Source organism: Topomyia yanbarensis, chromosome 3 (assembly GCF_030247195.1).
Source record: "Topomyia yanbarensis strain Yona2022 chromosome 3, ASM3024719v1, whole genome shotgun sequence".
NCBI lineage: Eukaryota > Metazoa > Arthropoda > Insecta > Diptera > Culicidae > Topomyia > Topomyia yanbarensis.
Window position 1 is genome coordinate 364,841,947 of NC_080672.1, and position 25,072 is coordinate 364,867,018.

The 25,072-nt window shown below is 42.8% G+C and overlaps 1 protein-coding gene across 1 annotated transcript in view; it reads left to right on the forward strand.

The window, feature by feature from the left end:
* LOC131694082 (fringe glycosyltransferase) overlaps positions 1-25,072 on the forward strand; it is a 452,643-nt gene that overhangs the window by 417,435 nt on the left and 10,136 nt on the right. The window lies entirely within an intron of this gene.

Below are 25,072 nucleotides of genomic sequence, written 5' to 3' on the forward strand. Positions count from 1 at the left end.
CGTGTGCCACGAATCGTTGGAAGCGGTAATGCTCACACGCAATCTAGCACATAAAAAATGCCTTCCAGATAAGTCAGCAGAGATTTAAATAATAATGATAATTAAAAACAATCATTATTAGGTAGCTGGATTCGCAGGAAAACAATTTTTTCCCCTTGTGTGTGTATCTTGTTTTTGCGATCAGCAGCGGACAGGACGCGAGCGTTTCCACCTGCTGTGTTTATTGTCATTATGTCGCCATTTAATGAAGTTCGTAAATTCAACCGCGGAACCGACTGGTGAGCGTTAGAAACCACTCTTTTGTGCCTGCGGTTTTTTTACCATCATCAACAATAACAACAACATTTGATCGAACTCGGCGATTGTCTCTTTGGCGATATGGCGCGCTCGGTCAGGTAGACGTTGGTTCGCTATTAATTCAACCGGTCTGTCATAAATCTTTTCCATAACTTTTGACTGTCTGTGCTGGCCGTGACGTTCTTAAGCGTTTGACAGTTCGACAAAAAAATCTTATTAGTCATAAACCGAACGGATTCGATCTACAATCATAATTTAATTATCGTAAATAAAACCTGTTGCTTTAACTATATCTGAGGTAAATATATGTATTTGAAATTGGATCCGTCTCCTTGAATACTGCAATATATGTTTATCTCATAATTACATGCTTATGATTTACTACTAATGTTGAAACTTCGTCATTAATTCGATGTTGGGGTCGCAATTAAATGTTTCCTACTGCTTGGTGGGGTTTTGACATCAAATTGGCTTGCGTCTTCATTTTTAGGGTTTATGGAAATATTTTACGCAACGCGGTCTCTCGATGGGAGAGTTGGAAATGATTGATAAGAATGGTTGAAGCTTTCACTAGATTCCAAGAACGACTGCGTTTTTACAGCTAAAAAAATATTGCAAATGTACAATTTATGAAGCTTAAGCCTATATAGTATGGTTGTACTTATTTCTTTTGCTTTGATCTGAGTCTGTTTAATTTGTCTATGCCAGGGCCGGCGTAACATTCCGTGCGGTCTCTATTTGTTCATTTGTTTATTTGTTCCAACAGACCCCTTGGCCCTTACGGTGGTTACTTAAACTAATTATATTTCAGAATGCACATTATTTTAGTTTTTATCGAGGCGCCCATAGTTAGTTCTGAACGGGACTCGCAGAAGAGAGTTATTGCGCAGAGCTCGAACGCGAGCTTGAAGATCGAGGCGTCCGAGGATTGTAGGGCAATCCACCCTGGCAGACAGTAAGTCCGAGACGAACAGGGCTCGAGAGCAGTCCCTCCGGATGCTTAGAGTATCGAGCTGTATTAACTGACAACGGTTTTCGTAGCTTGGCAGCTGAAATCTGGTTTGCCAAGGAAGATGTCGGAGGGTAAAGCGTATGAACCGGCATTGGACGGCTTCGATTCTGTTGACACCGTTCTGGTAGTTAGGGTTCCAAACAGCAGAACAATATTCCAGTGTTGAGCGAACCAGCGCGCAATAGAGAGATTTTTTTTTCCTTAAAGTTTTTCGCTATTCGGAAGATGAACCCAAGCTGTCTTGAAGCCTTATCCACAATGGATGATGTATGTGGTTTGAACGTTAGTGCCGAATCCATGATGACTCCGAGATCCTTGACGTTAGAGTGTCTTGGAATACTCGAGTCGAAGAGATGGTAGTTAAACTGAATCGGATGGCGTTTCCGCGTAAACTTAACGATTGAGTATTTGCTTGGGTTTAAAACCATTCTGTTTAGATCACACCGCGAACTAAAGCTCTCCAGTTCACTCTGAAGAAACTCGGCATTGGTTTTATCCCGTATTTGTCGAAACATTTTCATGTCGTCGGCAAAAGAAAGGCGGGGTCCTTGTAATTTGATGTTGACGTCATTAAAGTAAAGGAGGAATATCGCTGGACCGAGATGGCTTCCTTGTGGGATGCCGGATGTAGCGAAGAATGGTGCAGACAGTCCTTAATGCTGATTTGGAGTTGCCTTCCATCGAGTTAGGAACGAAACCAGCGCAGAAGTTGTCCATGTATGCCGAGTGTGGTACCTATCACACAACGTAAGTATAGTAGTAGTATAGTGTACTCGTGGTAGTATTGGTTGCAGTTAGGGGTTCAGCGGTACATCGGATGAACACTGAGACTCACTCTTAGATACACTGTAGCGTACATCGGTCATCACATATTGGCGACGAGGTGAAAATTACCGATAAAAGTAAAAAGTTGTGTAGAGTGAAAAACGGAAAATATTTTTGGAAATTTTAATTTACCGTCCACGTTTTGAAGAGAAGAAACGGTAATTTCGGATGGGGTGTTTCCTGGAATATGCAGTAGAAAAAAAAGCCGTTCTCAACTGGGTGGCGTGTTTTATATCGGCCATATTGGCATCGTGATTGTGCATTAATGGAAAAAAGAGAGGTGCAATAATAGAAAAAAAATAAATAAAATAAACCGTTAGATTCTGTGCCAAAACCCATTTGCCAGTTAAAAATCACGGGCTCAAAAAAAAAAAATGTGCAAGAAAAAATTATGTGAAAGTTGGATAAGAAAAAAATGGTGATAAGTATGAATGCCTGTAATGGAATGTTTGATTGAAGATGCGTGTTGAACTTTCCCCCGCAACTCAGGTATGTACGTAAATTTTCCTTTATTTTGAGACACTGCTGCCCTTGATTGATTTCTAGATAAATCAAGAAAAATTGCAATCTACCTTGGTATATCTCCAAGCAAAGTAATCTTAATTCAAAATGGAGAATTTATTCAGTGTTAGTGACTTTGATTCCCTTGTTTTATACATGTGCATGCTTAGATTCATTCTTTCCAATTGGAAATGTGGATTGTGCTAAGGGAAGTAAACATCTACGCACGAAATTAACCGAACTATCCTACTCAGACTTGTGCATAATGAATAACTTTGGCATTAGTATGAATGAATTATGTTGAGCTGGATTGGCGCCACGCTGTTAGGTAGCGTGTATACCAAGCATGCCAAGAGACGTGAGGCGACCGAAGTTAAGAACGAGAGTGAAAAACCAACATTGTAGTGTTGAGTGACCATTAAGCATTATGTACGTCACCCTTCTTACATGCAGCAGGAAATGAGCGTCAATCAATTTTTGCTTACTTTATGGTTGATCTTTTCCTATGGCGAAATGGAATGGCATTGGTTATTGTTTTTTCATTCTCGTGTTAATTTTGATTCTTGCAGTAACTGAAAAAAAGTTATTCTAATAATTTAAAAAACTTAGATTGGCGAGATGAAGCATATATATATACTAATACTTCCAGTCCTTGTTACTGAAGCGGTTAACACTTAACAGACGAGCGAGAGTAACAGCGAAATAGATGAGCGAGAGAACATCTCAGACTCAGCTGTCGTATGCGTAAAGTGGGGTGCATTGGCGGTTGCGTTTGACCTGCCGGGCGGCGAGCTTGAGAATGAACGGCTGCGATGTTTTCCGATGGCAATGGTACCAAACAACCACAGGCACAGCTAGATGTGATTCAATACACTATAGAATTGAACGAAGCCATTGGGAAAGAGTTGAATGGGGGAATGAGAGACTGGTAGTGGTGTGATTCAATTCACTGAAGGGTGATGTTCAATATTTGTATGAATGAGTTGAGAGTAAAAGTGTGATTTAATTCACTTGAACACGAGAGAAAGGAAGGCGTTTTTGTCGAGCCAGTGTGGCCAAAACTGTCGGATGAGCAATAATGTGATTAAATTCACTATATTAGAGAATGAAAGTATGAAGCGAAACAGAAACGTGATTAAATTCACTGTCGGAAAACAAATTGAACGAATGTTGCACAAAGCACATGTGATTAAATTCACTGTAATAAAGTTCTAAATAAAACAAAATGCCTACCAGTTGAGAACCGGCCAAATGTTGGGAGAGGTTTTATATAAAACTGAAACATAAAAAAAATCTTCCTATAGGCAAAAAAAAATGGAACATGCTGAAGCAGCAATAGTCCAGTCTGTATCGTTTTTTAGTCCTGCGTCGTACAACTTACCGCAGTTTAAGTTTGCACACCTGCCATCATCGGAGGTCAGAAATGCTTGGATCGGCTGGATTCGATGGTTTGAGAATGTGATGGTCGCGACCAACATAACAGACGGTAGAAATCGCAAGGCACAACTTCTTGCGATGGGCGGTATTGAGCTACAAGGAGTGTTCTATGGAATACCTGGAGCAGACGTTGACGGTCTGGATGGAAGTGATCCATACGTTATTGCCAAAAGTAAGCTCACAGAACACTTCTCCTCTAAACAACACGAAAGTTTCGAAAGGTTTCAGTTTTGGACAATGACAATGGATAAAGACGAAACGATTGAAAAATTCTTGCTGAGAATCCAACTGAAAGCGGAGAAATGTACTTTTGGTAGCAATGAATATGAATGCCGTCAAATTGCTGTGATTGACAAGGTCATACAAAATGCTCCCGAAGATCTTCGTCGGAAACTATTGGAGAAGGAACAACTAAAACTTGATGATGTATCAAAACTCATCAATGCCCACCAATCAATCAAACATCAAGCGTCTCAAATGACTTCTCGACCGAATTCGGTTGACGTAAATCGTCTGATTGTCAAGAAATCAGGAGTTCCATTGTACAAAGATACTGGGATACCTGCATTCAAAGCAAGATGTTCACGCTGCGGTAGACTACAACATCAGGAACGGGAAAAATGTCCTGCAGTGGATAAAATTTGTCATCGATGCCGGCGAATTGGCCATTTCCAAATGATGTGTAAAGCTAAAGTGGAAAAAGAAGTAAGTTTGACGGTAGTGCATTTAATTTCCAGTGATTTTAATTTAGATTTTTCATTAGCCAACGAGAGGGTATAAGCGGACACATTCACCGCAAAGAGTAGGTCATACGAAAAGATACAAATATGTACGACATGTTGACTCGTACGAGGAAAATGGAGACATAAAGGAGGAAGAACTATCAGTATATAAGATCGCCGACGAAGATGATGAATATATCTCTTGTCGCGTAGGGGGGGTTGACATAGATATGCTAATCGATTCTGGCTCAACTTACAACCTCATCGATGACACCACGTGGGAACTTCTAAAACTCAAACAAAAAAAATTTAATTCTTAAAGATTTGATTCCTCCAAACGATTTCTTGCATATGGTCGAGTACCACTGAAGCTCCTCACAGTGTTTGACGCAAAACTCGAAATCAGGGATGGATCCGACGTAATAGTGACAAATACAACCTTTTATGTAATAAAAGGAGGTCAGCAGTCATTGTTGGGAAAGATCACAGCACGAAAATTAGGATTGCTTCGGGTTGGATTACCGAGTACTATAATGGGTGGTGTGAATCGTATTGAAGGGACAAAAGCTTTCCCTAAAATAAAAGATTTCAAGTTGGTTCTTCCTATAGATCGAACCGTGCCTCCTGTCATCCAACCACTGCGGCGGTGCCCAATTCCGATTCTTGAACAGGTTAAGATAAAACTGGACGAGCTGCTAGCAATGGGCATTATTGAGCGAGTAACTAAACCAACGTCCTGGGTATCTCCTTTGGTACCTATATTGAAAGATAATGGTGACCTGAGATTGTGTGTAGACATGCGACGCGCGAACCAGGCGATCCAAAGGTTAAATCATCCCCTACCTGTATTTGAAGATATGGTTGCAAAGTTTAGAGGAGCAAAATATTTTACCACGTTGGACATTCAACAAGCCTTTCATCAAGTTGAACTCGCCGAAGAAAGTAGGGACATCACCACATTCATAACGAACTGGGGATTGTTTCGTTATACACGTCTTCTATTCGGAGTTAATTATGCACCAGAGTTTTTCCAAAATCTCATGGAAAGCATACTTGCTGAATGTAAGAACACGGTAGTGTTCATCGATGATATTTTCATCTGGGGCTCTTCAGAAACAGAACACGATGAAGCAGTCAGGAAGACACTGTCTGTATTGGCCTGTCATGGGTTGTTGCTTAACATTAACAAGTGTAAATTCAAAAGGCAAGAGACCGAATTTCTCGGCCATAAGCTGTCAAAAGACGGAGTTCTTCCTTCGGAGTCAAAAGTAAATTCTTTACTGCAGTGCCGTGCCCCACGGAACAAAGAAGAGTTGCGCAGTTTTTTGGGCCTGGTTACTTATGTTTCTCGATTTCTTCCGGATCTTGCAACCCTAAGTCATCCGTTAAGAGAGCTGTTGAAGGGCTCGATTCCGTTCTGTTGGCTTTCGGAACATCAACAGTCATTCGAGTCACTTAAAAAGCAACTAGGACGTATTGATCATCTTGGATATTATGATCCTAAAGATCACACTCTCCTGGTAACAGATGCCTCAGGAGTCGGCTTCGGGGCCGTATTGGTACAAATCCACCAGAACAGAGCTCGTATAATAAGTTACGCATCACGCAGTTTATCGGCGACAGAACAACGCTACCCTCCGATAGAAAAAGAAGCACTCGCTATTGTGTGGGGAGTTGAACGGTTTAAAATATATCTATTGGGAATCTCGTTTATTCTTGAAACTGATCACCGCCCTTTAGAAGTACTATTTACGGCAAAGTCTCGTCCGAGAGCGCGTATCGAGCGTTGGATGCTGCGACTGCAAGCCTTCAGATTTAAAGTTGTCTACAGAAAAGGGTCGTCTAATATTGCTGACACTCTCTCACGCCTTGCGTCCCACGTAAATGACCCTTCCTGGCAAGAGGATTCTGAGGTGTATATCCGAAGGACTGCTGCTAATGCCTTAGCAATACTGCAACATGAGCCACCGAGCTCTGATTTCGACAAGGATACCGAAGTTGCTATTCGGGCTATTCAAGAAACTGCGGCGATTGATATAACAGAGGTAATTGAAGCAACCAAGACTGACGGACAATTACAAGCTGTATCGCTATCTATCATGGAAGAAGATTGGACTTCGAGTGAGGTCAAGCAATATTTTCCATTTCGAAGTGAACTTTCATTTGCTAACGGCTTGGTCATGCGAGGATCAAAATTGGTAGTTCCGACGATTCTTAGGGAGAGAATGCTACTACTCGCCCATGAAGGACACCCTGGACAAACATGTATGAAGCGCCGCCTGAGAGATCGTTGTTGGTGGCCAAGTAAGGACCAAGAGGTAGTCAAACTCTGCGAGAAATGTGGAGGATGTCGTCTTGTTCAAATGCCTGATCCCCCGGAGCCTATGGCACGCAGACCCCTACCAGACAACCCATGGATTGACATCGCGATTGATTTTCTTGGACCATTGCCAACCGGAGAGTATATTTTGGTTATTGTCGATTATTTTAGCAGACATGTCGATTTGGAAATCATGACGATTATAACAGCCAAAGAAACAATCAAACGTTTGACAAAAATCTTTGGATTTTGGGGTGTACCACGAACAATCACACTAGATAATGGGAAGCAATTCGTGGCTACTGAATTTGAAGAATTCTGCAAAGTTAAGGGAATACATTTGAACCACACAACGCCGTACTGGCCACAAGCCAACGGAGAAGTAGAGCGTCAAAATCGATCATTGCTAAAACGTTTAAAAATCGCGAATGCTCTCTATGGCGACTGGAGATCGGAAATGGCACATTATCTGGAAATGTACAACAATACACCTCATTCAACTATTGGAAAATCTCCAAACGAACTGTTACAAAATCGGCGACTTCGATTCAAGTTTCCGGAGATAGACGATATATCGACAGCCATCACATCATCAGAATACAGAGACAGGGATACTATCCAAAAGTCGTTGGGAAAGGAGAGAGAGGATGTCAAACGCAGATCCAAACCCAGTGAGATAACCATTGATGATGTAGTACTCATGCGTAATCTACATCCAACCAATAAGCTCTCAACCAACTTCTTGAAGGAGAAGTTCCTGGTTGTAGACCGAAATAGATCAAACGTACGAGTCCAATCGATGGATACAGGTAAATTGTACATCTATCACTGAACAGAAAATATGTAAACTCCTTATATTAATTTCTCCAGGCAAAGAGTATGACAGGAATGTTTCTCACTTGAAAAAGATTCCAGGTACAGCAGCTGAACACCGATGTAACGATACATCAGGCGCATCAGATATACAAGCAGAACCGGTGGTTCTTCGCCGCTCTGAGCGAATTCGTAAGCCACCTGTTTGCTTCGATTGATATCCTGTTCATATGACAAATGACATTCTAATAATAAATAATTCTAATTTATAGATGAAGAGTTTTAATCCGTTATAATAATAAACAATTTTATTTATGGAAAGGGGGATGTGGTACCTATCACACAACGTAAGTATAGTAGTAGTATAGTGTACTCGTGATAGTATTGGTTGCAGTTAGGGGTTCAGCGGTACATCGGATGAACACTGACACTCACTCTTAGATACACTGTAGCGTACATCGGTCATCACACCGAGTTTGTCCAGCTTCGCTATTGCGATATCATGATTGATTTTGTGGAAGGCCGCAGATAAATCCATGTAAATAGCATCGGTTTGCAATCCGTCAGCGAATCTATCGAGTACATATGTTGTGAACGAGAGCAGATTAGTCGTTGTCGATCGTTTAGACATAAAACCGTGTTGATCGTCCGCAATGTAGTGTTTACAGTGAAAGAAAAGAGGGTCTAAGACTCGAGGCTCGAACAGTTTTAATACGGCACTTAAACACGAGATTCCCCGATAATTGTCAATGTTCGATTTGTTTCCTTTTTTGTGAACTGGAAACATGTGCGCTGCTTCCCAGTAGGAAGGGAATGTTCCAGTATTGAGTGATAGCACAAAGACTCGCCGAAGTGGTTCAAGAAGCCCGCTTATGCACTTTTTGACAAAAATCGAGCGAACGCCATCTGGGCCCGGGGAATTTGTTGCAATAATGGCAGCATTATCGGCACAAATTCGGTTGATGGTTCGTCCTAGAGAAGGAGTTAGATTTGAAGTGGCAGCGACTTGTTGTGGGGAAAGGTTCTCGGCGGAAAAAACGCTTGAAAATTTGTCGGAGAACAGTTGGCAAATTTCCTTAGTGTCGGTGCCTAAAACTCCATTAAACGACATACAAGGTGGCAAACCGGATTCCTTTCGCTGCTCGTTAACATACTTCCAGAACGACTTGGGCTTGGATTTCAGTTGACGCTCGACGTTTCGCTGGTGTCTAAAAAAGGCGCGTCTGCTTTGTTGTTTGTATTCGTGGTTGAGTTGAAAGTAGTGATTTCGTAATGCAAGTGTCTTATGCTTCGAGAATTTTTTAAATGCAGCTCGTTTGGCAGATTTTAAACGTCTTAGGACGGTTGATTGCCAGGGAGGGTGTTCATCGGTACTAATTGTTCGTTTTGGTACATGGCGGTCGATAAGGTAGTTAAGAATACTAGAAAACGTCATCGCTGCTTCGTTCGCGTCATCATTGTTAAGATTTTCGTCCCAGTTTATATCCAACAGCGTGCTAACGATGCTGTCGTAGTCAGCGTTTTTAAAATCGTAGACGATAGAGCTTGAGACGTCTTCAAAATTCACTCCTAAGTTACCAGCGAATACAAGATGTAGTGGGGGATGATGACGCACCTGCTTGACTAAAGGAGTCGGTGCAGTGCAGCAGTACGGAGCTTAGTCCCGGGCACTTACAAAGCAGAGGTCCAATGTGCGTCCATTCTCGTTGGTGACATTATTAATTTGCCGAAGAGTTGCACTGCTGTAGTTGTCCAAAATACAACTGGCATTGTTAATAAGCGCAGAATTTTCGATATCCAATCGTAGAAAACCATTACTTGCTTGGCACCACGTCAAGCCAGGTAAGTTGAAGTCGCCCAGTATAACAATTTCATCAGACGGGGCATCGATGGAGATGATGAAAGAAATGGAGGAAAGATGTACATCGATCAGGTTGGAATCACGAATTCGGTCAGGTGGAAAATACACGACACACAGGAAGAGATTGCGATCGGCAAGTTTCACTGATATCCACAATTGCTCGGAGCTCGCCCACCGCTCATCGTTGATGACTCGGGCTTTTATACCATGGCGAACGGCGATGAGTACACCACCACCTGATGTCTTGTGGCTGTTGAGGGCATTGCGATCACAGCGGAAGACATCAAATGTTGACCCAAACACCTGGCGAGACAGAGTACGGTTGTCGAGCCACGTCTCGGTTAATGCGATGACGTTATAACAGCAGCCCGTGGTCGCGAGCAAATAGCTGTCCGTTGATGAATTTAAGCCACCAACATTCTGGTAGTAAATCTCGATGTTATTGGATGACGGATCAGGTTCTGCAGAGAGCGAATCAACTGCATCGCGCCACAGAATGTGGCGATCATCATCGGCGAGAGAAATGGTTGACATCTGGTCAAAAGATGTTAGTGCAAAAGTCAAATTACTGGAAGCGAAGAATACATCAGCGCTTGAAGTGTTCGGATCAGATGTATACTTGCCATTTGTGGCGGGTCGGAAGACCCTTTCACCCATCCCACACACAGGACCGGGACGACTGCTGAACGCTGGCTGCAAGGGCTCGACTGTGGCGGGGGGATCGAGGGTTTCCATAGTGCCAACTGCGGTGCGTCCCAGTATGCGTTGAACCCTGATGGTGATATGCGGAGGGCGGGAACGGGACGGTAGTAGCTTACGGCGAGAGTTGGACGATGAACTAGAAGCGTGAATCGGTTCAACCGTTGTATCGTTACAATTTGTATAATACTTGCCGAGAAAGGCGGCTTGGAAGACCCCTTCTCCACCCACACATATAGGATCGGGACGACTGCTGATCGCTGGCTGCAATTGCTCGAGTGTGGCGGGGGGATCGAGGGCTTCCATTGTACCAACTGCGTTGCGTCCCAGCATGCGATCAGCGTCGACACTCCTTCACAATGGTGGTGTACCTTGGTATAGTGGCATTGCCAATCGTTGCGGAGTCCTCCGTAGGGCTGATGGGCCGGGTTACATTAGCGGAATACATGCGGCTTCCGAGGACGGAGGAAAATCAGTCGGTGGGCCCCAAATGTTCTAGGTACGGCTATCCTCAAATTCCCTGAACAATATACCTTGCGACCATGTGTCAGGGTTAAGAGCTGCTTCACGGTACTTTGGGTGAACTCCAACTTTGAAGGATGTGAAGTTCAGAGTACTGACGTCTATGCCTTTTTTAATAAGTGGAATAACCTTTATTTCCTCGTTGCAGTGTAGTCCTTTTTTGGACATTTTTTCGACAGTCTCCTTGCTAACGCTGGGATGAAAGCGGGAAAGATACATCCAGAGCAACGGAGTGGCAGGTGGAACCGTGAGAATGTTGCTATTATCGACTAGCTTTCGACCGCCGACAAGAATACTGCTTGGATCAGGGCCATCCTCGCGACGACGTTTCTGAGGTGGTCGAGAGGTACCGGAATTTGGCCGGACTGGAGTGGCTGTTGAAACCTTTCTGGCGAGGTACGAAATTTGCTGGTTATTTTTTGATATCTGCCTTTTGTTCAGCACAGACGTCAAGCGAGGAAACGGTGTCGCGAAAGCGAGCAAACTTCATCAACTTGTACTCATTCATTGCACATCCAAAATAAATTTGGGTTTTCGGAAAGTTTTTTCAAGAACGGCTTGTTGAGTTGTTTACCGCACTGCATAGGCACCACATTTTTGCAAAATCCCATGCATTCGATAAAGTCATCGTCCGATTTGACGGTTTTCGCGCAGTGATCGCATGCACTTGTCATAATGCCGATTTTCTACCCGCCCTAGATCTGACTTTTCGTCTTCGTCTCACTGTGCGCCAAGTTGTGATGTGGGAAATACTTTCCTCTACCCGCGTGCAGGTGGCGAAGTGAGCACGTGAACACACAGGTCCGGTGATGTAAACAATCTCGATTTTCACTGGATTTTTCACGACACAAAAAAAAATTTGTAGAAAACACTTTAAAACTTCACAATATTAAGGGCGCAAACAAAATTTAGAATCGACTGATACGATAAACGATGAATAAACGGCACAAATCACGTCAAATATTAAAAAAATAACTGGAGCGATCAACACAAACAGCTAATCGGTGAAAATACACTGAACCAAAAAAACCTAACTACAATCGTCCGTGTTCTCGCGATCATGAATCGGTCGCGGCCAGAAATCATTACTCTCAGTCTTAGCAATTTAGGTCCATACATTCGGTTCAGGACCAATCTACGCTCTACGATCAACTTCCTTTAACGTCCACGTTTCATGGCCGTACAAGGCAACCGGAACTATCAATGTCTTGCACAACGTGACTTTTGTCTTCGTCTGCAAACTACGGGACTTCAGCTGGCTACGAAGTCCGTAAAAAGCCCTAGTTGCTGTTGCAAGACGCCTTTTCACCTCGCGGGTAACATCATTATCGCACGTCACTAGAGTTCCAAGGTACACAAATTCTTCCACTACTTCAAATATATCACCACTTCACCACCAACATCACTATTGGACCAACGTTTTCTTCCAGCTATCACGTACTTCGTCTTGCTGGTGTTGATTGTGAGACCAATTCTTACTGTCTCCCTTTTAAAAGGCACGAATGCCTCTTCCACGGCTCGGTGGTCGATTCCAATGATATCAATATCGTCCGCAAATCCTAGGAGCATATGCGACCGAGTGACGATGGTACCGTTCCTTTGCACGCCTGCTCTCCTGATGGCACCTTCAAGAGTAATGTTGAACAGCAAGTTTGACAGTGCATCACCCTGCTTCCATCCGTCTAAGGTTCCGAAGGACGTCGAAATCTCATCCGCAACCCGAACACTTGATTTCGATCCATCCAGCGTTACACGAATCAGCCTAATCAGTTTCGTCGGAAAACCATGTTCTACCATTATCTGCCATAACTCGTTTCTTTTCACTGAATCGTACGCCGCTTTGAAATCACTAAACAGATGGTGTGTCTGCAAGTTGTATTCCCGGAATTTATGTAGGATCTGTTGCAGGGTAAACATTTGATCCGTTGTTGGTCGGTCTTCACGAAAACCACCTGGGTATTCGCCGACGAAAGACTCCTCCAACGGCCTCAACCTGTTGAACAGAATACGTGACATAATTTTATACGCCGAATTGAGGAGCGATATTCCTCGATAATTGCCGCACTCCAGTCTGTGTCCCTTTTTGTATATGGGACAAATGAGGCCCTCTAGCCAGTCAGCAGGTAGTTCTTCTGCCTTCAAAAGAGTACGGTGAAGTATTTCGTGCAGCTGCTCACTACCGCGTTTGAAAAGTTCGGCCGGGAGCTCGTCCTTTCCAGCAGCCTTACAGATTTTCAGCTCTTTGATTGCCTTTTTCACCTCTTCTAGCGTCGGAGGCTCCACAGCTTATCCATCGTCACTTATCCTTATTCTGTTCGTTGACGCGCTAACATTCTCTCCATTCAACAATGTCTCGAAGTGCTCTCTCCACCTGGCTGCTACCATAGTTTTATCTGTCAGCAAGTTACCTTCACGGTCATTGCACATGACGGGAGACGGCGTTGTTTTCCCCCGTACGCCATTGACAGTTTCATAGAATTTCCGTATATCATTTTGTTCCATACTGTTTTGCGCCTCAGTAATGACGTTCTCCTCATACTGCTTTTTCTTTCTTCGGTGAGTTCTTTTTTGGGCTCCTCTTGCTTCCTTGTACCGCTCTCTGTTCTGCAGGGTACCAGACACTAACAACAGTTTCTGGGTCGTCTCTGAGCAGTACCTATTACTTCTCGCGCTGCTGTGCTCACCGCTCCGTGGATTGACTCCTACAGATTGTTGAGGTTTTCGTCTACGTTGATTCCCCTTATCCGCTCATCAAGCTTCTGGCGGTACTCGTCCGTCACAGCGCTGGATATTGAAACGCAACGGTCGCTGAACAAGGTTACCATATTCACAGATTTTTCTGCAATGTCACAGATTTTTTTCACAATTTTTGGTCACAGATTATTTTTTACAGATGACAGATTTTTGGCATTTTGATGCAAATTTCACAGATTTTTGGAAATATTGTGATTTTTCACAGATTTTTTGGAAATTTATTACAGATTTTCGCAGATTTTTTTGCTGTTTTATTCATTACAGATGGCAAAAATATTTTTTTGACCGAAACAAAGATTTCAATGTGGCATCCCTGTCGCTGAGTTCTTGAGTTCGCTACAGTTGATAACCATGCTCGAATCTTACTGACAACGAGATAGTGATCAGAGTCGATGTTTGTGCTCACCTTTTTCATTTCTTGCTAGGCTTACTTTTGTGCTAGCCTCTAATATACCATGTGAGACTGACTTGGATGCTCACCCTTTCACTCCTCCTCCACGCCACGAGGCATCTATAGCTAAGTCCCAACAAACTACGCTACGACCCTCCCATCTTGGCATGAGACAGTCGACATATACGCCTAAACACTCGCTCTTCTGCCTTGCTTCGGGTTGCCCTTAGGCTGGGTTTACCCCTTACGCGGTTGCCAGTCGCTGCGCCAAACCTGCCTCAGCGTAAACAGACCATTCACTCACTTTTCTGCGCTCGGCCTTTTTCGCTCCAACTAACCAATCACTAGTTAGTCGGGCCCGTCGTCTGTTGTTCGGTTCGCCAAATTCCCTGTAGCCTACAGACAATCTGGGTGGTTGCAGTCGAGACTGCGTTCCACTTCTCCACCGATTGACACATCCGATGAATAAGGGTATCAGGGGTTGTGTCCCAGCCACAGACGTCAAGCATTGCTCTTCTTTCGACGTTGAAACGAGGACATACGAACAGTATGTGTTCGGCAGTTTCGTCTACACCTGGGCAGTCAGGGCAGGCGGGGACCTTCGCGTGCCCGAACCTGTGGAGGTACTGTCGGAAACAGTCATGGCCTGACAGGAATTGTGTCAGATGGAAGTGAACTTCCCCATGGGGTCTTCCCACCCAGCTCGATATGTTATGTATCAGCCGGTGGGTCCACCTACCTTTCGAGGAGTTATCCGAATCACACTGCCATCTGGCGACCAAGGTCACCCTGGTGCGCTCGCGGGCTCCTCTATTTCCACGTAGCTCGAAGCACTCCTCATCTTCCCGAATGACCATCCCGACTGGCATCATGCTCGCCATTACGCAGGATGCATCGTGTGATACCGTGCGATAGACAGATATCACTCTGAGGCACATCACGCGGTAGGTGCTCTCCAGTTTCTGTAGGTAACTGGTTACCCTCAGTGCTCTTGACCATGACGGGCCGCCGTACCTGAGGATAGATACGGCAACGCCTGCCAGTAACCTACGTCTACCTTTGAGCTGTTGGACATCATCCTCGATAGAGCCGCAACAGCAGTCGACGCTCTCTTGCATGTATAGTCGACATGGCTTCCGAAGGTCAGCTTGCCATCTATAATGACTCCGAGAGACTTCAGACTTCGCTGTGAAGTGATCGCGACTTCTCCCACATGGATAACTGCATGTTGTGCCGACTTGCGGTTGTTAACGATAACTACCTCCGTCTTATGATGAGCGAGCTCCAGGCCTCTCGCGCTCATCCATTCCTCCACCGTGTTAGTCGCGTGTTCTGCAGTTAGTTCTACCTCAGAGATTGACTCCCCGTAGACCTCCAAGGTTACGTGGTCGGCAAGCCGACGATCTTGACCCCAGGAGGGAACTTCAGTCTCAGAACCGCGTCATACATGAGGTTCCATAGCACCGGGTCTAGGATCGAGCCCTGCGGGACTCCGGCGGTATCGGAACCCTTTTCTGACCTGCATTGGTCTCATATAGCAGTACGCGGATCTGGAAGTAGCTTTCCAGGATCCGGTACAGGCCCACCGGTAGGCTAAGCCGGTGTAACGAGAGCGCGATGGCATCCCAGCTTGCGCTGTTGAATGCGTTCTTCACGTCAAGTGTCACTAACGCACAGTATCGAATACCTCGCCTTTTTCGTTGGATCACTATCTCGGCAGTCTTTATCACTGAGTTGCTTGCGTCCACCGTGGACTTACCCTTCCGAAAGCCAAAATGGTTGCTTGACAGACCGTCCGTACCTTCTGCGTACGGGGTTAGCCTGTTGAGGATGATCCTCTCAAGCAATTTGCCAGTCGTGTCGATCAGACAGATTGGTCTGTACGCCAATGGGTCGCCTGGCGGCTTCCCGGGCTTCGGCAACAACACCAATTTCTGTCTTTTCCATCTATCGGGGAAACGGCACTCGTCAAGGCATCTCTGCATAGCTAGCCTGAACATGTGCGGGTTCGCTATGATCGCTGCCTTGAGAACGCTGTTTGGAACTCCATCCGGCCCTGGAGCTTTGTTCATTGCTAGGGAATTAGCCACTGCGAGTAGTTCTTCATTCGTCACCGGAGCCACCATTTCGGCCGTGCCCGCACTGTCTCGTAGTGCGAGACGGGAAGAGTACTTCGATAATCGTCGCCAACCGGTCCGGAGACCGTTCTGGGGATGAAGAGCCCTCTTTGGTATTGGCCATCACGATTCTGTAGGCGTCACCCCACGGATTCGCGTTGGAACTCTCACACAGGTTTTCGAAACACACTCTCTTGCTGCTTTTAATGGCCTTGTTAAGGGTCAAATTCGCAGCTCGAAACACTTCACGGCGGTTCTCTCTTGCATCCTCGGTACGGGATCTTTGCATCTTACGTCTAGCTCTGAGGTAGGCGGATCGTAGAGCTGCAATCTCAGCACTCCACCATGGCCCTTACTCTGGCTGCAGCGAAGGTCACTAGTATCAGGCCGTTGTCATTGGTTACAGAGTGAAGGCTCTCCTTACCAATGATTGGACGGAAAAAGTCCTCTCTACCGACCTGAGCGTTGGCGTCCCCGATAACAATTTTTACGTCATGCTTTGGGCACTCTCCGTAGGTTTTGTCGAGACACTCGTAAAACGCGTCCTTCACGTCATCGGGTTTATCGTTTGTCGGTGCACAGATGTTGATCAAGCTGTAGTTGAAGAATTTGCCCCGTACGCTCAATACACAGATTCGCTCGCTAACCGGTTTCCACCTTATAACACGCTTCATCTGCTTGCCGATCACTATAAAACCGACTCCATGTTCTGCCTTTTTGCCGCCGCTATAGTAGATGTTGTATTTGATGGAAGCGTTGGCGATGGGATTCATCGCCCTGAATTCACGTTCTCCATTTCTAGGCCACCGCACCTCCTGAATCGCAGCCACGCTCACTCCAACCGTCTGCAGTTCGCGAGCCAAAAGACTCACTCGTTCTATAAACACTCATAGTAATAGACTCGCGAATGTAAAAACCGCAAAACTGGCAAACTAGAAAAACAAGCATGTTAAACTGGCATCACCTAAAAATGTGCAAGCTCGAACGTGCTCGACTGTATTCGATCATCTGTTTTTATGAAAATAATTTTTCAAGTGGCTCAATATATGAATCAAAAGAGAAGTTATATGTTTGATACTGAGCAACAAGAAATTGAGAAAAGAAAGGAAAAAATCCAATTTCTTCAGAAACACAAAGTTGATGAAAAAGAGCATAAGTAAAATACTTTTTGTGTAGTTATATTGAACAAAATAAATATCTTTCTAAATAACATTGTGAAATACTAATACGAACACGAAAAATGAAGCCTACTGTGAATAACAAAATATATTTTTTTAAATAAAATCGCAATACTTGTTCTGCTTGTTTGCATTGAATGACGTCATGCTCGTTTGGCTCCGGATTTTGACAGTTCGTTTGGCTCGATAAAAGTACCTTCGCTGGTCTATTACTATGAGTGTCTATAACTCGTTCGGGTTCATTCAAAGTCCTGACATTCCATGTTCTGAGTTTCCAATCATTGTCCTTATTTCGTAGCCGGGTTGGTTGCCGAAAGTATCGTTCGTTTTTCTTTTCTTCTTCATTTTTCATGGTAAGTGGGAGGCTTCGGTAGGCTACCTTACCAGGGTCGCGCTACCTACATCGGACGCTCGGGACGTATCTCCTCAATCTAGCTGAAGTCAGAAGGACAACAGTGCCCAGGCTGCACTACCAGCTAAGCACACAACTCTTAGCTGGCGGCCGTTGTAATCATATGACCCGGGGAAGCATAAGGTAGGGACTTGTGAGAACCAGAGCTATGTTAGACGCTCCTTCCAGGTTGTCGACTCACCGTTTTGCACCCTCCCTTCCCTCTCCCTCCCAATACTCCTTTCGATATGCTATCTCCATACACATCAGCTATGTAGTGCCGTTTTATCAGCTGACTATTTTCCTTCGCGTGATCACAAACACTTATAGCAGAAAGCTTGTAATTTTTCTCTATCTCCTCGAAAGTACCTTTTGTATGCATACGACGATACAGCAATTCACATAACCACACTGATACATTCGAGACTTGCCAGAAAAACCACTAATACTTTCTAATAGAAAACTTAGAACTATTTAATTTTACACACGCCTGATGGTTTCAGCTGACGTAGACTGCGTAACAGTAACCAAGTATTGGGGGCAAACGATAGCATCAACACCACCACAGCCAGCAAAGAGCTCGTGTAATGGCCACATATTCTTCCAAATATAATTGTTGTTATTATGACAAAATCTCACGGACACAACGTGTACTTCATTTAATTCGGATTGTATTCACACTTCACGTCACAATTATGCAGCTTCTATAGATAAATTTCGCAAAAAGACACCCGAAAATTGAATTTTTTGTAGGCAACAAAAACACGCGTACAACCCGCGACAACCGTGCTGCCGTTTTTTTCAGGTCAACTAAGACAACTCTCGAAAAATAACTATTCATATTGCCCTCTAACAGAAAGTTACTTTAAGAGTCTGGTTGCAATACGCCAACGTAGCGGTGCATCGAGGAGGCCGGGAAGGCTTATTGAACGTTTATGTTGTATGTTTTTCCTAACCCTTAAAGGAGCAAATCATTTTTGACGTAGGAATACGTCTTTGTTTTCGATATGGGGGTGCACATTGCAAATTCTACAAAAATGGTGCGTAACGAAAAGTGGTCCAATTTTAAACGCATATAATTCAGCCATCTCACGATAAATTTTCTAATTTTCTGCACATATCGCCCCGAGATACTTCTAAGAATAGATTCCAATAGATAAACCCAAAGATTTTTGAAATCATGGCATTAAAAATTTAAATAATGTACTACCTAGTCAAAATATCGCGCATTTACACACAGAAGATAGCGCTTCCCAAGTCCGGCACGACAGATTTGTGTACCTAGCGCGCTACGTTTCTATGAATGACGTCATCATCGACTATTTAATGAACGGATTTGGCTGGACAAGCTCAGTTGCCTGGCGAACGGCAGGCGGAGCAGAACACTGCGCTGTGTATTTTCACAGCCAGTGTAGCTGAGTTAGAAGTCCGTTACACTAGTTGTGCAGATACGCTACCCAGTGTCGTCCAACACGCGACTGAGCTTGTCAGTGCAAACACTTTCTTTTGTGTTGTTCTCGTTTCCAGCACATTTTTATGTACAATCTCGAACACAAATATTCGTACACAAAATCGCTTGTACAGTCAAGCTCCATTTGCAAACACGGTTAACATAGTGTCGTGGTACTAGTTGTCTCTTTCGCTCTATCCATCATCATCGGCGTTGACTCATTTTGCTTTGTGCACTTGGGTTCAATGTTTGAGGTGAATGTGTAGGTAGGTACATCTAATTTGTGAGCAGGGTTACCATATTCACAGATTTTTCTGTAATGTCACAGATTTTTTTACACTTTTTGACCACAGATTCTTTTTTACAGATGGTAGATTTTTGACATTTTGATGAAAATTTCACAGATTTTTGAAAAAATATTGTGATTTTTCACAGATTTTTCGGAAATTTACCATAAATTTATTTTCCTGTTCCAGTTATCACAGATGGTAAAAAGATATTTTTGACCGAAATACAGATTTCAATGTAGGATCCCTGTTTATTAGCGGTTGCATGTGGGTAGCCTGCATGATAGCAATCTGTGCTTTCGTTGCGTAAAGACGAAGTCTTTCTTTGCAACAAATTTACGCGGATCTATGGAAAGCACATCGAAAATTAATTATTTATGTTCGATCAATTCATTGGTTTATTTCCACTTCACGTGATTCATTTCCACTCAGCCTATCCTATTTTTATTCTGCTAATAGGTCATATTAGAAAGCATATTACAAAAGCTGATCTTGTGCTATAAAGATTTAGTTGCAGATATTAGTTCGGTCACGGTTTTCTGTCTTCTTTCTTCAGATCTTCTCAAATAAGTTTAATCGTATTCGATCACCTACTGCAAATGAAATGACCTGATAACCAAGAAGGTTTGGTTCAATATGTTACATTAGATGTAGATTGGTTGTGCTTAAACTATACGTAAGAAATATATTTGATTTATTATTACTCTAAATGTACTAAGAAAATAAATATTTTACATTAAGTAGTATAGTCCTACGTCTACAGTTCGTGCAACCCCATAGGGCTGCCCCTTGTAGTTTTTTTTTTTTCTAATTTTATGAACATTGTCTCATAGTTTCAATGCGTTACTGTGATAATTTTGGGATGATCATCGCAATGTCGTTTTAATACAACATTGCACATTTAAGTGCTAAACATTATATTTCTATTCTTAGATTTGTATGGTGTTTGGAATAGTAATATTAATTTTCTCATATGCTATGTTTTTATCTTTCTCACCTTTCATTTCAATTATTTTTTCCATTTCGCATATGATTATTACAATGTCTTTCTCTAACATATTATAGTATGAGTCGTACGTCCATCTAACTTTTACTGAATGAATATCTTCTGCCTTTCTCGGCGACACTCAAAAGCACATGGTTATGCACAGACGATCACACGGTTGTGAGCATGCTTCAGTATACGCGGAATTACAAACGCGCTAGCATACGTGACATACAAACGCTCAATTCTTGCGCGATAATACAAACTAAATCGTAAACGCGATCATTCACGCATACCAATGCCCATGATCTCGGAATCATAAAAGCGTCTCGGTGATTAAGTCAACGTGGTAGCACTTCCGAATAAATGCGATCTCATCTGCCAACAAACCAACGCCCGCCCTCCCAAGATTATAATCATACTCATCCGGGAGCTCCCATTCAAAAATACGCAACTTTTATACACTAGACAACAAGTCTCAGGGCGTCATAGTTGGAGACTCCAGTGGGATGGGGGGAGCTCACTTTCTGTCTTCATCTGAGCCGTACAATCAAAATTAAACGTTAGCATAACGGCCCGTGCGAACATGTAAATGCGAATGGCGAATCAAATGGCTGCTCGGTTATACAAACCAAATCAAACACGCGACGTTCTACACACGCTAGCGTACGCGACCTGAAAATGGTACCACAAACAATTACATTAACATAGAAACGCTTGTACCCTTCGCGACAATATAAATCTAGCCAGGCATGCGAACACGCAATCGGGATCATTTGCGCACACCTACGGCCGCGATCTCTTACATGAAAACGCTCGGGTGGTCAAATCAATATGCTAGCATATACGAATATATGAACGCGGAATCGAGTGCGATTATACTAACACCCATTCCCACGTGAACCTGAACTTAAATCAATAACGTATGGAAGGAACCCAGGTTCACGCCTTCAATATTCGTCTAAAAAACATTAGTTACAGGGCACTATGGCCGGATATACTAGTAATATGGGAAAACTCGCGCCTCTCCTATCTGAACTATTCACTGAAATCCACAATTCGCGCAACATTCAAAAGCGAACACGAATATGCAAGGAGTTCCACGGATGTATAAAAGAATTTATATTCGCCTAGTTACATACACGCGACACCCACACATACCCTCGCGATCAAACTCATTATCGTATAGTCGCTCGAGTTTCGCGCGATAATGTAACCCTGCTCACAAACGCGAACACGCTAGCCACATAACCGGGTACTCACTCTCTTTGAATATCTGAACCGCACACTGAAAAGTAAACATCAGAATCATGGTCTCCGCGATCATCCAAGAACACGCTCGAATGACCACATGATTATACAATCGAATTTACACGCGCGAAGTCACATCCACGCTAGCAAACGCGACAAACACGTTAACATACAAACGCTTGAGCCCTTCTCCCGCGAATATAAAAACACCCCGATAATTAAGTGAACTTTTCAGCACTTATAAATTTACTAAAGCGGTCTCAAGCGCGAATCTACTATTGGGCCATACCCGTTATATATTTTGAGCTTGATAAGAAATTCAGTAAGATAAGATAGGGTAATGCGCCTATTGGGGCGATAGAGCCTATCGTGAATCACCTTCTTGAAATATCTGCTAATTCGCCTCATCCACATAGTAAACCGAAATAGTACGCAACGGCACTTAACTAAATTATGTGCTATGAACCGGCAATTACTACCTCATATATTATTTTAGCAGAATTCATTTTTTATTAATTCACTACAAAAGCACTCGCTAAACGCTAAACTCGGATAAACATAGTGTTAAAAAGCGTGATTCATGGTAGCACATATTATTGCCATGCTTTCTTCAGATACACTACCACAATCAAAACAATTTTTTACATCCAGCACAGAGGAAGGAACCACTAGTGCGGCCAAACTAAAACATAATCTAGAAAATATATTTTTAATCCACTTTCTGGTATAAATAATCAAGTATTTAAAGTTACTCAACTGATTGCTAATTGCAGAGATTTTATTTTCATCTAAACATAAAACTTGGCTCGGGACAATGCAATGTTTGATGTGAAACTAGTCATCACCATTAAAATTTCGTTGCATGAATTTCCCATTTCTTTCGATAAAATCTTCTTCTCGCTGGTAATAAAGCCCGCATGGTACCGTTGGCCAATGGAAAGACAACTCGTGCGATCGATATTTCTTTAGGCTGATTAGAATATTTGAACGTTTCTCTGTATGGCAAAAATAATGCTGATAAGTCTTCTTCTCGACTCCTGGATAGCCAGTTAAAATCATCGATGTATCGCCTAATCTAACTGAACAATGCAATATGATCGACCTTGAACAGGCAAATATCATTGCTCTCTGCGAGCCTTTTACGAAGGAGTAGCTTGTCTGCGTACCCGCACGGGAAGTACAGATTGATGGTGTAATCTCCGACATGCGACATTAATTGCAAAGACCTCCTGAAGTATGGGATTTACTCCGTCAAGAACCCTTTGCTTCAGTCAGTGAAAATTCTGAATTCCAAGGAATTTCGTCCAACAAAAATCGAAGAATATAAGAAAACAACTTATTTTCCATCAGCCTCATTTCGGGCCTTTCGCCGGATCTGCTCTTCCAAATTTTCTTCTTTTGAACTGGGTTCGTTTAACCGTCCACCTTTTTGCCACGGGACATGAACTGCCGTCGTTGCAAACAATTCACAGTGGTCCAGATCGCTAATTTAGGAGGAATTTTTACTTTCTGACAAACCTGTATAATTTAGCCGTATCATGTCTTAGGATGAATTTGTGTACTTTAGAAGATACTTCTTTTTATTGGAATAGTTTTTAGGGTGGTTCTAATTTATCTAAAATACGAAAATAAACTTTTTACTGATGAAAGATAGAGCTCCACAGTCTTCCACAAAGTTGTAAAGTAACTTATTTTGAATAAATTTGTTGAACATATTAAAGCTCTATCTCTTTTAGTTTTTGTTATACAAGAAATTTAAAAAAAAAGATTAGGGTGTTCCTGAAAAAAACGTTTTTTTAGTATAACTTTCGTATCTTTTACTTTTTGTTTACACAACCTTTGAACAGCTTATTGAAAACTTCAAGCCGAGTATTTTTCTCCAAGACACCGAAGGTCTAACTTTTTTCTTTAAAAAGTTATGGACACTTTTCGTTAAAAAAATAGCCTATTTCAAGGCTCAATATCGCTGATGCGGGCACCTAAAATTGAATTCTGTTTCCACCACATGAAAGACCATACTTATTAGTATATTTGAGCAAAAATTGGCGAATACGATATTTTTTTAAAATTTGCAATTTAGATTTAAAGTTTGTAGTTTTGCAGGTTCAACGCATTAAAGCATTTACACACATATCGTTGTATTATGAAAAAAGCCACTTTCAAATATCATTTTCTCATCGCAGCAAGCTTTGCATAAGTGAAACGACTGTCAAAAAAGGTTTCTGATTTTATTCGTTTTAAATAAAATTAGTAAATATGGATATTAGTCGAAGAGAGTTGGCGAATTTGCTTATTGCTGGTAAAAAGACAGATGAACTGCTTAAGTTCATTACAAGTAGTAATCCAAATGTAAAATTGAGACTTGTTAGTGCTCGGAAGAAAATAAAAATCTTCATGTTGGAATTTAGAAGGTTGTGGATTCGAAGTAAGCGCACGCAAATTCGGTTTGAGCTGGAAAATTTTGTGTGGCTTGAAGGAAAGCTAAGATTCGAAGTCGAAGGTAAAGGTAAAGGCCGAAAGAGGAAACCATTTTCCGAAATATGTCGCAGAGCCAAAATAAAAAGATTAGGAAAGTTGCGCGATAAGTATTCCACGGAAGAACTTGGTTTAGCGTCAGCCGTCAACGCTAATTCTACTGGTTTCCGTTTAGTTGGCAGACAAATCGAACGATTGTCGAAAAGTCCCGTCAGATCTACCGTAGAGAATTTAGGATCTATGGCTGTCCCGATTGCAGAAGCGTTTACTGCGGAGGAGGCACTTAGATTTATTTGTGAAAATGATTTTTCTAAGGCGCAGTACCAAAACATACGCAGCTCAGTTATGCAGAAGGGTTTGGACATTTATCCCGCGTATAATAAAATAGTAGAAGAAAAGAAACTATGCTATCCGATCGGTATGTACTATTCTCAAAGATTCGTCCCTGAATCAACAATTTTTTTCAGGAATTTCTGTTCAGCCTTCTTGTGCGTATGTTCCCCTTCAAGCTCTTGTTAACCATACCGTGGAACGACTCATCTCGTTTCTGAATATTGGAGTTCTACCACTGCATCCTGAGGATAATACGTTTGTTATCTTTAAGTGGGGCTGCGATGGAAGCAGCAACCATTCCCGGTAGGCAACATTATTTTTCTTCTAAACTTTGACTGACAGTCTCTTTTCCACTTGAACATAGATACAAGCAAATGTGCGTTGACGAAGATGAAAATGGAGAACTATTCGAGTATAACGATTCGCATATATTTGCTCTATCTATAGTACC